Raw genomic sequence first — 13,812 nt, 5'->3', positions numbered from 1 at the left:
GTGAAAATGAGCGTGCAAAGTACTGCTGTTTGTGTTGGCAGTGGTTTTAAACCAAAGGTGTGAAATGGCCAGACTGGGGTTGTAGGCCCATTGAGATCATCAGATGGAAGGTGCAGAGTGACTGCAAAGTATGCCATTTCGGTTAGTTCATGGAAATGTGTCTGTTAATGGCAAAGTGGAAAGCGCGTGGAGGTTCCAGGACCTTTACGCTAAGGCCCCTTGTCTGCTAGAGAGCAGCATTAAGGGGCTTTAAAGTATGCGAGGGGCCTTAGTGTAAATGAGAATCAGGCCCAATCTCTCTAGCCATAGTTAATTACGTTGCTCATTAGAAACTGTTTGGATCTGAACAGGAGTGTCAGGAGCCTAGATCTAACCTTGATCTCTTTCATTCAGAGGTGCTGCTATGTAGTGAGACAGTTTTGCCACGTTCGCCATTTGGATACATTCGCTACTAGCACATTTATTTGTACAAGTGTCAAGAAAGGAAACTCAGCAATTTTATGCAGCTGCCTCTGTGACTTTGATGCTCTGGTTCTCCATGAGGTATCTCTCTTATCCACCATCACTGTTTAAGCCCCTGGTTTCTTTGTTTCATGGCTGACTGGGCATTCTGCATCCAGTTAGCCATATAAAGCCATTGTCAGGAGAATGTATACAGTGCAGTTTGTTCCTTGTTTGCCTGTTTGCATTTGATGCTCTTAATTAATTAATGAGCTGGCTAGTTTGTCTTTACCTCTGTAATGGATGACAAATTACAGCTTCATTTTCTGCTTCACTGGTTCGTTCTGCTTTTGCTTGTTTTGTCTTGGTTTTCATCTATGACAGAAACATTATCTGCTTGACTATTTTACAAGCAAGGTGTCAGATTCATCCCTGGTATAATCCCACTGAAGTCAGCATTGAATTTGATTGGCCCAATGGCTTTTCTCTTTAAATAAAAAAAATTGTATACAGCTAGAGTTTGACTCTCCATTGCCTTGAATCTTGCGTCATTGTTTACATCTGCACAAAGTGAATGTAGAATAATCACTATAAAAAGGATTTGACTCTCACTTTGGACTCACTTTACATAGATGTAAATGACCTCCATGAGGTGCAAAGCACTGAGAAGCAGGCCCCTTGCTGGATTTTTTTATTATTATGCCTACACATTTTATATCTTGGATTTTGTTTTTTTGGATAATTGACGTACCTGAGAACAAATAATTTGAGGTTTTATGAAGGACAGCGTGGCTGAGAGATTACTATTACATGGCACAGTCTGTTTCAAGAAGAACAGATACTGGACCAGATTCTTAGCTGGTGTAAATCAACCTGGCTCCACTGAAATCAAAAGGACTATCCTGATTTACACCAACTCATATCTAGCCCATTGTCGTCTTGATATTTTTGAATAATGCTTGCCTAGTGTCAACAATTCTTTTTGTCTAGAAGTGTTTGAGAAGTAGAGTTATATTTTGAGATTCCCTTTCCTTCTAAAACTGTGATGTAGATTTCTATGTTTTTAAATCTTTTCCAATTGCCTGGATGAACTGTCTATTCAGATCTAATAATCTCCTTTAGCAGGATATGCAATGGAATTTTTCCACTTTGACAAATCCAGTCTAATTTGGTTAAATGAAGGTCAGCTTTAAAACAGAGAGAGAGACCAAGGTATATGAAAATGTAAGTACAGAGAGATCAGAACATACAGTCCTATGAAGTGGAAAGAAATTCTTAACAGCTGTAACAAAGCATTGTGCAGCAGCAGGCACATCTTTTAATCTAATCTCACCCATTACAGGATTTTCAGATCTGTTTCAGTTGAGTGATTGTTCTCAGGGTCTTATTTACACAAGTGATTTCGCGCAAAAAACCCAAAACCAAAAACACAACCAAACCCTCCCACTCCATGTCTCCCAAAATACAAATAAAACCCAGATCAAACTTCTGTAGTTTCACGGGAACAAGACAGAATTATTTCTGATGAGAGAAGTAACCCCATCAAAAATATCCTGTTGGGCTGCTAAGAGTGAAAAGAGAATAATTAAAAAGCAGAAGGTTTAAACACAAATGTTTAAAGTGTCATGCCAAGATCAAGCCTGTCAGAGTTCACGAGGGAGAGATCAAAGAGAGTAAATTTTCTTATTTTGTAATGTGAAATAATGTAATAAAAAGACACAGGAATGGTGGGATGGGGGGACTGATACAAGACAAATGAGTTATGAAGACAGTGTACTGCAAAGTGTAATCCATTTACTTCTCAAAGACAGACTCTCAGTGATTCACCATGGAAGGATATTTAGGGAGTATTTTGTGTTGGGATGTGGGGGACAATCTCTTTTGTTATCTTTTGATCTACTTTAACCCAAGTGAGTGGGTGTTACAAGCGCCCAATCCCCAAGAGATATGAGTCTGTTGCAGCCCTAACTCAAGAGATTTAGTTCATCTTGTAGTAATTCCCACCTTTAGCTCGGAAGGGCAGTGGTTCAATACCCAATACGCTGGCAAAGATGGTAACTATCACACCTGCCTAGCACCTCAGTTTTGGGCTAGTGCTTTTATAAATCCAAATAAATTATTAAAATAAAATAGAGAGGCTATACCAATATTAGATCTGCCAGGGTGCTCAAATAAGAATGAAATATTGATTGTTGAGTGTAAGCCCTCGTCTACACTAGGAGTTGAGGTTGAATTTAGCAGCGTTAAATTGATTTAACCCTGCACCCATCCACACGATGAAGCCCTTTTTTTCGACTTAAAGGGCTCTTAACATCAATTTCCTTACTCCACCCCTGACAAGGGGATTAGCGCTGAAATCGGCCTTGCTGGGTCGAATTTGGTGTACTGTGGACACAATTAGATGGTATTGGCCTCCGGGAGCTATCCCAGAGTGCTCCATTGTGACTGCTCTGGACAGGACTCTCAACTCAGATGCACTGGCCAGGTAGACAAGAAAAGGCCCTTGAACTTTTGAATTTCAATTTCCTGTTTGGCCAGCATGGCAAGCTGCAGGTGACCATGCAGAGCTCATCAGCAGAGGTGACCATGAGGGAGTCCCAGAATTGCAAAAGAGCTCCAGCATGGACCAAATGGGAGGTACGGGATCTGATAGCTGTATGGGGAGAGGAATCTGTGCTATCAGAACTACGTTCTAGTTTTCGAAATGCCAAAACATTTGTCAAAATCTCCCAGGGCATGAAGCACAGAGGCCATAACAGGGACCTGAAGCAGTGCTGCATGAAACTTAAGGAGCTGAGGCAAGCCTACCAGAAAACCAGAGAGGCGAACGGCTGCTCCGGGTCAGAGCCCAAAACATGCCGCTTCTATGATGAGCTGCATGCAGTTTTAGGGGGTTCAGCCACCACTACCCCAGCCGTGTTGTTTGACTCCTTCAATGGAGATGGAGGCAACACGGAAGCAGATTTTGGGGACGAGGAAGATGATGATGATGAGGTTGTAGATAGCTCACAGCAAGCAAGTGGAGAAACCGGTTTTCCCGACAGCCAGGAACTGTTTCTCACCCTGGACCTGGAGCCAGTACCCCCCGAACCCACCCAAGGCTGCCTCCCAGACCCGCCAGGTGGAGAAGGGACCTTTGGTGAGTGTACCTTTTAAAATACTATACATGGTTTCAAAGCAAGCATGTTTAATGATTAATTTGCCCTGACATTCGCGGCTCTCCTGGATGTACTCCCAAAGCCTTTGCAAAAGGTTTCTGGGGAGGGCAGCCTTATTCCATCCACCATGGTAGGACACTTTACCACTCCAGGCCAGTAGCACGTACTTGGGAATCACTGTAGAACAAAGCATTGCAGTGTATGTTTGCTGGTGTTCAAACAACATCCGTTCTTTATCTCTCTGTGTTATCCTCAGGAGAGTGAGATATCATTCATGGTCACCTGGTTGAAATAGGGTGCTTTTCTTAAGGGGACATTCAGAGGTGCCCATTCCTGCTGGGCTGTTTGCCTGTGGCTGAACAGAAATGTTCCCCGCTGTTAGCCATGGGGAGGGTTGAGGGGCTAGCCACATGGTGGGGGGAGGCAAAATGCGACCTTGGAACGAAAGCACATGTGCTATGTATGTAATGTTAACAGCAAGGTTTACTGTGAAAGAGTGTACCCATTGCTCTATAAAATGTGTCTTTTTAAATACCACTGTCCCTTTTTTTCCGTCCACCAGCTGCATGTGTCTCAAGGATCACAGGATCTTCTCCTTCCCAGACACTAGCGAAGATTAGAAGGCGAAAAAAACGCACTCGTGATGAAATGTTCTCTAACCTCATGCTATCCTCCCACACGGACAGAGCACAGACGAATGCATGGAGGCAGACAATGTCAGAGTGCAGGAAAGCACAAAATGACCGGGAGGAGAGGTGGTGAGCTGAAGAGAGTAAGTTCTGGGTTGAAGAGAGGGCTGAAGCTGAAAGATGGCGGCAGCGTGATGAGAGGAGGCAGGGTTCAATGCTGAGGCTGCTGGAGGATCAAACTAATATGCTCCAGCATATGGTTGAGCTGCAGGAAAAGCAGCAGGAGCACAGACTGCCGCTACAGCCCCTGTGTAACCAACCGCCCTCCTCCCCAAGTTCCATAGCCTCCTCACCCAGATGCCCAAGAACGCAGTGGGGGGCCTCCGGCCACCCAGCCACTCCACCCCAGAGGATTGCCCAAGCAACAGAAGGCTGGCATTCAACAAGTTTTAAAGTTTTAAAATTTTAAAGTGCTGTGTGGTCTTGTCCTTCCCTCCTCCACCACCCCTCCTGGTGCTTCTCTCCTCCACCACCCCTCCTGGACAACCTTGGTAGTTATCCTCCTATTTGTGTGATGAATGAATAAAGAATGCATGAATGTGAAGCAACAATGACTTTATTGCCCCGGCAAGTGGTGATCGAAGGGAGGAGGGGAGGGTGGTTAGCTTCCAGGGAAGTAGAGTGAACTAAGGGGCGGGGGGTTTCATCAAGGAGAAACAAACAGAACTTTCACACCGTAGCCTGTCCAGTCATGAAACTGGTTTTCAAAGCTTCTCTGATGCGCACCGCGATCTCCTGTGCTCTTCTAACCGCCTTGGTGTCTGGCTGCGCGTAACCAGCAGCCAGGCGATTTGCCTCAACCTCCCACCCCGCCATAAATGTCTCCCCCTTACTCTCACAGATATTGTGGAGCGCACAGCAAGCAGTTATAACAGTGGGAATATTGGTTTCACTGAGGTCTAAACGAGTCATTAAACTACGCCAGCGCACTTTTAAACATCCAAATGCACATTCTACCACCATTCTGCACTTGCTCAGCCTGTAGTTGAACAGCTCCTGTCTACTGTCCAGACTGCCTGTGTATGGCTTCATGAGCCATGACATTAAGGGGTAGGTTGGGTCCCAAAGGATAACTATAGGCATTTCAACATCCCCAACAGTAATTTTCTGGTCTGGGAATAAAGTCCCTTCCTGCAGCTTTTGAAACAGACCAGAGTTCCTGAAGATGCGAGCGTCATGTACCTTTCCCGGCCATCCCACGTTGATATTGGAGAAACGTCCCTTGTGATCCACCAGTGCTTGCAGAACTATTGAAAAGTACCCCTTGCGGTTTATGTACTCTCTGGCTTGGTGCTCCGGTGCCAAGATAGGGATATGGGTTCTGTCTATGGCCCCACCACAATTAGGGAATCCCATTGCAGCAAAGCCATCCACTATGACCTGCACATTTCCCAGGGTCACTACCCTTGATAGCAGCAGCTCAGTGATTGCGTTGGCTACTGGGATCACCACAGTAGATTTACCCACTCCAAATTGAGTCCCAACTGACCGGTAGCTGTCTGGCATTGCAAGCTTCCACAGGGCTACTGCCACTCACTTCTCAACTTTGCGGGCTGCTCTCATATTGGTATTCTTGCGCCTCAGGGCAGGGGAAAGCAAGACACAAAGTTCCATGAAAGTGCCCTTACGCATGTGAAAGTTTCGCAGCCACTGGGAATCATCCCAGACCTGCAACACTATGCGGTCCCACCAGTCTGTGCTTGTTTCCCGAGCCCAGAATCGGCGTTCCACTGCATGAACCTGCCCCATTTGCACCATGATGTCCAAATTGCCAGGGCCCGTGCTTTGAGAGACATCTGTGTCCATGTCCTCATCTCTGTTGTGATCGCGCTGTCGTCGCCTCCTTGCCTGCTTTTGCAAGTTCTGTACATACTGCAGGATAATGCATGAGGTGTTTACAATGCTCACAACAGCAGCGGTGAGCTGAGCAGGCTCCATGTTTGCCATGGTATGTCGTCTGCAGGAGAGCAGAGTTGCAGCGGAAGCGGTGGATGACGATGGATGCCACGAGAATAGATATTTATACAGAATGACAGGAGGACCTGCGAGGTGGATTCATGGCACCAGGAGAGCAGAGTTGCAGTGGATGACGACAATGGTTAGCAGTCCTACTGCACCGTCTGCTGACAGCAGTATGGCATCTGCACAGAAAAAAGGCGCAAAACGATTGTCTGCCATTGCTTTCACGGAGGGAGGGGCAACTGATGACATGTACCCAAAACCACCCGAGACAATGTTTTTCCTCCATCAGGCATTGGGAGCTTAACCCAGAATTCCAATGGGAAACGGAGACTGTGGGAACTGTGGGATAGCTACCCACAGTGCAACGCTCCGAAAGTCGATGCTAGCCTCAGTACTGTGGACGCACTCCGCCGACTTAATGTGCTTAGTGGGGACACACACAATCAACTGTATAAAGTCGCTTCCTAAAAATCAACTTCTATGAATTCGACCTAATTTCATAGTGTAGACATACCTTTAGTGCTTGATGCAATCAAATATTATCCCACCAGTAGTATCCAAAGGGGATGATAGCTTTGATTAAGTCTGAGCAGTGGATGCTGGGATCTGTAGTCTCTACGGGCCACATTAAAATAAACATAGCCATTATGCTGCATTTTCTGGCAAGTCACTAATGCAGCCTTCAAATGGGAAAAGTCTAGCAACTACTCATTTAACCAAATAGTAAGACAAATATGGTGTGTAAAATGTGTATGTAAGTTGTCTGAAGCAAAATTATTTACAAAATTTAGGAAAAATTGCAGTCTTTCAGAAAATTCAATTTACAAATGTTTGCAAAGTTCTTTTAACCCTGTATATTCAGTACATTGTGTGGGTATGACCCCATGCATGTGCTTTTTTACATTGTGTGTTACATGTTTGGTGGTGTAGGTTATAAATAAAGAGATGTGGCATCTATGCACTGGACTCCATTGATTAATGTATTCAGACCAATGTCATGGAAAAGTGAAGCAGATCTGTCTTGCTCAATACATCTGTGGTCTCAGCTTCTTTGAGTACTATGGAAACTGCTTTGTAAAGAAGAACTTCTCAGAAGGACCGAGCATCGTACCTCTAGATTGCTCCACAAAGGTATATAGAGTAAATATGATCTTGATTACCATTGCATATTAAGCTATTTAGCCCTAATCCATAGCCAGTTTAAGGTTACGTGGTCATCAGTTGCTCACCACAAGACTCATGGCATAAACCCAACCATCAAGCAGTCAGCCCAGTGTCAGCGTGCTTGGTCACAGCCTGGAAACTTCCATTATGCCTCACGCCATTGACTGTAGGAAACTGGCTGTGGGAATATATGTGAGTGAGTGTGTTCCCATGTCAAGTTAACCTCAGGGTAGGTATGTAGGCAGGCAATGTGATCTCATTATACTTATTTTGGTTGCTAGTGCTTGCTGTTGACGAATGACCGTGCTGGGCAACGGAAATAAATATGATTCAGTTATATTAAAGCACAATAAAAAATAAACAAGGGCAAAGCCATTAAAAATCCCCTGGGAGCGTGAAACTGAAATCTGTTCTTGTACCACAAAATAATTTCCCCCTCCCCCACATCATGTTCACAGACTGGTTTGTTATTGTAGGGTTGCTCACAGATGCTAGGCTGAATAACACATGATAGAACATGGCATGGGCTTGCAAACAGGTGACCTGGTCCAAAACCTATTAAAGTCCATGGGCATTTCTTTCATTGATTTCAATGGGCTTTGGCTGAGGCCCAGTGATGGGCAACATTGGAGCGAGGCAGGCTGCCATGGAGCCTGGGGAGTTGAGCAGTCTGTTTGCCCGCCTTCCAGGCAGGAAGCTGGCAAGCTAAACAATTCCCTTTCATTTCCCCCCAAATGGCATTTTTCTGTCCTTTTCCTTCTTGTGAAAAATGTGGAGATTTTGGGTTTTCATTCTGATCTGTAAAGGACTTCTCCCCCCTCCCAAATCTTGACACTGTTTGCAGAAGGAAAATCCTGTTCATTCACAGCTCAGCTCCTGAGCACCGTAAGGCTCTTGCCACTATCGCTGATGTTCCATGCCAGGGGTTAATTCCTAAAGCCCTTTTGGGTATTCCTGTTGAAAGCAATGGAGCTTCACTTTATAAAGGATGTCAGGATTTAGCCCTCAGTCTTCTGCATACCTGAAATCCAGTGGAGTGATCCAGATCCTCATCTCCTCTAAATAAGTGCAACTTCATTGACTTGAGCGGAGCTATGCTAATTTACAGCAGCTGAAGTTCTGGCCCTTGGAATCTCATCCATAGGTCTCTATTTGCTGGCATTTGGTTAGAAACCCAGAGGTGCATTTTTGACACACTGTGTGGGAGTTTTTAGTGGCAGCCAGATGGCTAAAACTCCACGCAATGCTTGGAAAACGTATCTCTTGGGTATTGACCTAATGCCAGAAAATGCAGAGTTATGGCCAACACTCCATATGTAGAAGGGCAGTGGATGTTGTTTAGACTTCTGCAATGGCACAGTCAGGAGGCAAAACCATGTGTGTTAAGGATGATATTTCAGACTTCAAATGGAATAGGATTTCTTTGAAGGAAGTCTTTTGAACCATGTAAAGCTATGAAAACAACGAGGATTCCGGTGGCACCTTAAAGACTAACATTTATTGAGGCATAAGCTTTTGTGGGTAAAACCCCCCACTTCTTATTCACCTGATGTGAAGAAGTCTGAATTTCTCAAAGGCAGACATTCAAAGTTAAAGTGAAGTTTCCCTTGATAAGAAAATAAATACTAATTTTCAAAAAGTTCTTGATATATGAAACTTGCTTGTCCACGTCTTTTTTCAGCTGAGACATACTTGTTCCTATATTCAACCCAATCTGCCCTTCCTCTTTTATCTGTTTGCAAGACAATGAGATTCTTCCTAATCTGTTTTTTCCAAAGCAAATGCTCCAATGATATATTTTCCAAAACAAAATCTATGCTATTCCAACATAAAAGCTATGCCCAATATGAACAACCCTACATTAACAAGCCAGTATGTGTGTTGATAGAAAGAAAATCTTTGCTATGCAAACAGATTTACATTTTATTCTTCCAGCATGTTGTTTGGTTATTCTGTTCCAATAATATTTTCTATGAAATATGGGCAATTGGGCATCTACCTGGGACCAGATGATCCCATAATATTATTACCAATATTTTTCAACCCATAACTTTTAAAATATATTTTAAATCTTTTAATACTTAAGCTCAGTACAGTGTTACTGCTTAGCTGAAAATGGAATGTAGGTTGATGCGATAATTTAAAATAACTATTTTGTACCAAATACTTCTATGTATTACTTATGTTACCGGGTAGCTCTTAGCATAAATGCAATACATTTGTACCACATACATACTTACACTGGTTGATATACAGATAAGTATATCTACTGTAAAGTATATCAGGTAGGTAGGTAGGTAGATAGATCTCCTTCCTAACTATGCACTTTGGAGCACTTATGTGTTTGTGTTAGGTGCTGTACAATAGGGTGTGTGACTGTGGCTCCTAGGTGCTACAATAATACAAATAAAAATAAGTAATATCTACCATTTGATATATAACAGCCATATAGACTTCTAGCAACAATAGCTAAACATTGATGAATTTCTCTATAATTATTCTTTTTGCAGGGCCCTATTAAAAGCCCACTGAAGTTATCTGGAACCTCTCCATTTACTTGAATGGCCTTTGAGTCAGCTATATGAATTATTTTCATGGAGAGCTGTGTGCATTGGAGTGTGTGTGTGTGTATGTATATTCCAATGTGAATGCTTAGCTTTTTGCAGACTCACTGAAAACGGAGGGATGTCGGGGCTAGGAAAAGATTCCAAGAAAAAGTGATTTCCCAGAAAAAGCCAGCCAGATAAAACATTTTGGCTGTCTGATATCCTAGGTTGCAACCTCTGCTACTGCACATATACATATAAGGGAACACATATACAGCCATGGTCCCATCTGTAAATGAACTTGATTTGAAGTGGTAACTTTGTCAGGCCTCTTGTATCATGGGGACTGCAAAGTTGGGATTCAAGATGGTTATCAGAAAAAAAGAACTATTTGAGATCCAGCAGTGAATTAAAATGCAATTAAATTTCCTTTTTTACTTTTCTAAAATATGTTTTTGAAATAAAAATGTTTCCAACTTAATCAGATAATTTTTAAAGCTGGAAGGAGCCCAAGGTGACTCATAAACTCCATTTATTCTGGCAAGATTCTTTTCATAAAAATCTATTTTTTAAAAAGATTGAGTATCACTTGAGGTCAATAGGAGGATTGCCGAGTAAGGACTGCAAGACTGGGATGTCAGTTGCGGGATTGGAATTGCACTTGCTTACACCAGGCCAAAATTTGGTTTAAGATCCTAGGCAGAAAAGAGCACAATCAAACATAACTTTTGACTCAGTCTGTTCACAGTTAAATGTTGTTCAATGAGCTGAGATGCCCTAAAGGATAGGTGAGGATTTTTGTTATTTGCAGCAACGTCTTTTCCATCAGAGAAAATAAAAGAAAGCGACCACTAGAAACTTTTAGAGGGAGCCTTTTTATGTCATGAATCGATGCGCTTGATCATCCTTTAACTGCTGGGGCTGTGTAGACTCTGGCATTCAGCAACTGTGACAATGTCAGAATCCAATAGCCACTCTTAGCAGTGAATGTAACTTGTTCCTTGGTAAATTTCAGTCTGCATGTACCCAATCTCTTGTATCATTAATTCTGAGCACTCACAATCGGGTTCTATCTACAATTACCTAAGTCATTTTTACTGAGCTGATTTTTAATGAAATCAGCATTACATTTCATACTCTGTAATTCATGTCATAACTTTGGTGTCCTAGCCAGAACAGAATCAGCTGATGAAACTTTATATCTGCCTTTCATGCATGTATGACAGCCCCTAATTTAAAAAGCCCCAAACTTGGATTCTTTTAAAATATTAACCAAAGATCCCAAATCAAATCTGTTTGTTCTTCTATACCAAACATAAAGCGGGACTGAGCAAACATGATTAAAAATAAACTGTTTGGATTTCACCCAGCTCCAATTGTATTGTATTTACAGTTCAGGCGGGTAAACTCTCTAACAGATTCAATACCACCAGAAATAGTAGCGAAATGTGTTTTTTATGCACAGAATGTAACAAGATCCTTTTCCTTTGCACCAGTCCCTTTACTGTAGCTGGTCTCCCTTTCTTAGGCTGGCGTCAAGGTTATTGGCTGAGTGGTGAAGGGCTGATGCCTTGATATGTGCCAGCTAAATCTCCGAACAAGGAGAAATCCTATTAAATGAATTGTCTGTATGCTCTTGGTTTACATATTTCCCTCCCATCTTCATTTACTCAAAACTATGCCCCCAGTGCAATTAATTATTATGACAGCTGGCATTTGTGGAGAGAGTTTATTTTGATTGAATGTAGTGGCTGTTAGAGTTGATGGGGAATTTTCCTGTGAAACAACACTTAAGCAAAAAATGGGCGGGGCGGGAGTGAAATCATAAAAATGTCTGTGATCTCCTGCTTGTTGGGTCTTTTGCTCTTTATGCAACATGAAGAAATTGCACACAGAAACAGTGTAGTAAATATACAGTACAAACACATGGTGGACCTAGTTACTTCCATACTGCAGCTCTGATGGCTTTTCTGGTTATTCATAAACCAGGGTGAATGCCACTAGCAGATACCACCCTCTTCCTATACATGCCATCCCCCATTTTCTGGTCATTATTCAACTGCTTGTTAAAGGTGCCGGATCAACAGCAACCGTGGTGGTATTTTCTCGTGAACTGGTCTGAGGCAAACAAATAATTCCACAAAATTCCCTGAGGATCCATCACAGCTGGGTAACAGCTTGGGGATCGCTACAGACCTGCCTTGATTTTTCACATGATAAGAGTGAATATCTGGGGAAATGTCAGAAATGCAAAATCTGCTGGAGTAGCATCCCCAGGCAGAATGATGGAAGCCCCATTACTTGAGACTTTTAAAACTGGACTGGAGAAAACTCTGAAAAAATATGCTAGAGGAAACCATCCTGCATTGACTGGATGACTTGATGGGGCTTTTCCATCTTCTAATCTGAAGCACAGTATTTGTTATTAAAACAAGAGGTACGGGACTCTTCTTGCTTAAATAAATGCTGTCCCTTATTACACATCAGTCTGTGCTATTGAAGTAATACTAATTAATTGACACCTTTCCTAGAGGTGGAAAGGGGAAAAAATGTCCCTCAAATCCTGGTCAGTTTCTGTAGTCTGCTGTGACTCCTAGATTTTAAGGTCAGAAGGGACCGTTGTGATCATCTAGTCTGATCTCTTGTATATTGCAGGCCACAGAATCTCACCCACCCACTCCTGTAATTGACCCCCTAACCTCTGGCTGAGTTACTGAAGTCCTCAAATCATGATTTAAAGACTTCAAGTTACAGAGAATCCACCATTTACACTGTTTAAAACTGCAAGTGACCCATGCCCCATACTGCAGAGGAAGGTGAAACCCACCCAGGGTCTCTGCCAATCTGACCTGGGGGGAAATTCCTTCCCGACCCCAAATATGGTGATCAGTTAGACCCTGAGCAGGTGGGAAAGACCCACCAGTCAGACATGTGGGATAGAATTCGCTGTAGTAATTCAGAGCCTTTCCCATTTAGTGACTCCTTGGCACTGTCAAGTGACCATGAAGCCACCTTAAACAGTCAGCTGAGGAGTCAATGGGAGTGGTAGGAATCTCTTGGTGGCACTACTCATCCAGTACAGATCCTGGCCAGGGAGTGTAATCCGGTGAAAGGGGGAGATCAGTTGTGCAGACTATAGCAGTCAGCAACAATGCCCATCTCAGAGTCTAACAACAGAAGTCCTAGTACTGAATGTGACTGGTTCCTCCGTAAATTTCAGGCCATGCACAATCTCTGTTATCTTTAAACTCTGAGCGTCTCAAAGCATCTCTGTGCTCTGGCAATCCATGGTTACTAAACAGGGTCTGATCCCAGGGCTGAACTGCTGCAAAGTTGGGATAAAACTACCTTCACACCACTTAGCAATGGATCCTATGCCAAGTAGATCTTGGCTGACTCTGAGAATTGGGACCTTTGCATCCTCTTCCTGTTGGAAGGGGTACACTGTGTTCTTGCTACTACCCGAGAAGCGGAAAAGGGAAAAATAAACTTTCTCCTTTTAATGCCAAGACTTAATGATGAGTGAACCTCACATGTCTGGAAGTGCATTTGAGTTCTGGTAATAAACACACAAAATCTTGGATGCTGATTCAAACCATCTGAACCTTTTAGGGTCTGCGAAAAGCCTGGGATTTGCTGTAACTCTTGTGAGATGAGACTGCGGGGACCTACTTCTAGCTGGGTTGGAATGAGATCAGAATTTCTTGATGTATTTTGATACTTTCTGCTGGCTAATCTGGCTACAGATGCCCAGCAACAGAGAATTTCTTTGGCAAAAGGGAACTCTGCTTAGTGCAGGATGACTCCTCTACACCTGGGTGTAGGGGACATGCTAGAATCAGGTGAGCACAA

The sequence above is a fragment of the Chelonia mydas genome, chromosome 7, assembly GCF_015237465.2.
Source record: "Chelonia mydas isolate rCheMyd1 chromosome 7, rCheMyd1.pri.v2, whole genome shotgun sequence".
Lineage (NCBI taxonomy): Eukaryota > Metazoa > Chordata > Testudines > Cheloniidae > Chelonia > Chelonia mydas.
The sequence above is the reverse complement of the archived record's forward strand: the minus strand, read 5'-3'. Positions refer to the sequence as shown.